Source organism: Penaeus monodon, chromosome 33, assembly GCF_015228065.2.
Source record: "Penaeus monodon isolate SGIC_2016 chromosome 33, NSTDA_Pmon_1, whole genome shotgun sequence".
Lineage (NCBI taxonomy): Eukaryota > Metazoa > Arthropoda > Malacostraca > Decapoda > Penaeidae > Penaeus > Penaeus monodon.
Window position 1 is genome coordinate 11,491,409 of NC_051418.1, and position 514 is coordinate 11,491,922.

The 514-nt window shown below is 32.1% G+C and overlaps 1 protein-coding gene across 1 annotated transcript in view; it reads right to left on the minus strand.

Moving 5' to 3' along the window:
- LOC119594034 (ATP-binding cassette sub-family G member 1-like) overlaps positions 1-514 on the minus strand; it is a gene marked incomplete in the record, with an annotated part of 55,916 nt that overhangs the window by 13,710 nt on the left and 41,692 nt on the right.

Genomic DNA, 514 nt, shown 5'->3' on the forward strand with positions numbered 1-514 from the left:
CTCTTATTTCCACAATTATTTCAAGGAAGAAACAGTGTCCCCGTACATACATAACTGCAAAATCCCAAAATGATAAGGTTATATATTTTGCTTCTTTATCATTGTTCCTGCAGCACTGAATTTAAAACGACTGCATCAGTAATGTAACTTTATATCTGCATAATTTTTTTCCCCCTGTTTTCTCTTCTTTTTCCTGTATGGACCAAGGGATTAAAATTACGAACTCACCTTCTGCATTGGGCACATTTGATTTAACTGTATATATTGTTAAAAATAGTCTTTGTATCAGCAGCAGTATTTTTGTTTGCCAAATCAAGGTAGATCCTATATCCTTGGGTGCTTGGTACTGTACGCAGTGCATTTATTACAATTATTATTAGAATAAATACATTATCAATTTGTTTTTCTATGACCCCGCTGTCTGTATGTGTTTATGTTTCCCTTGCATTTTTTTTTTCTGACACCAAGGTTTCAATATAAATAAAGAAAAAATACCGATTTAAAATCTCATATG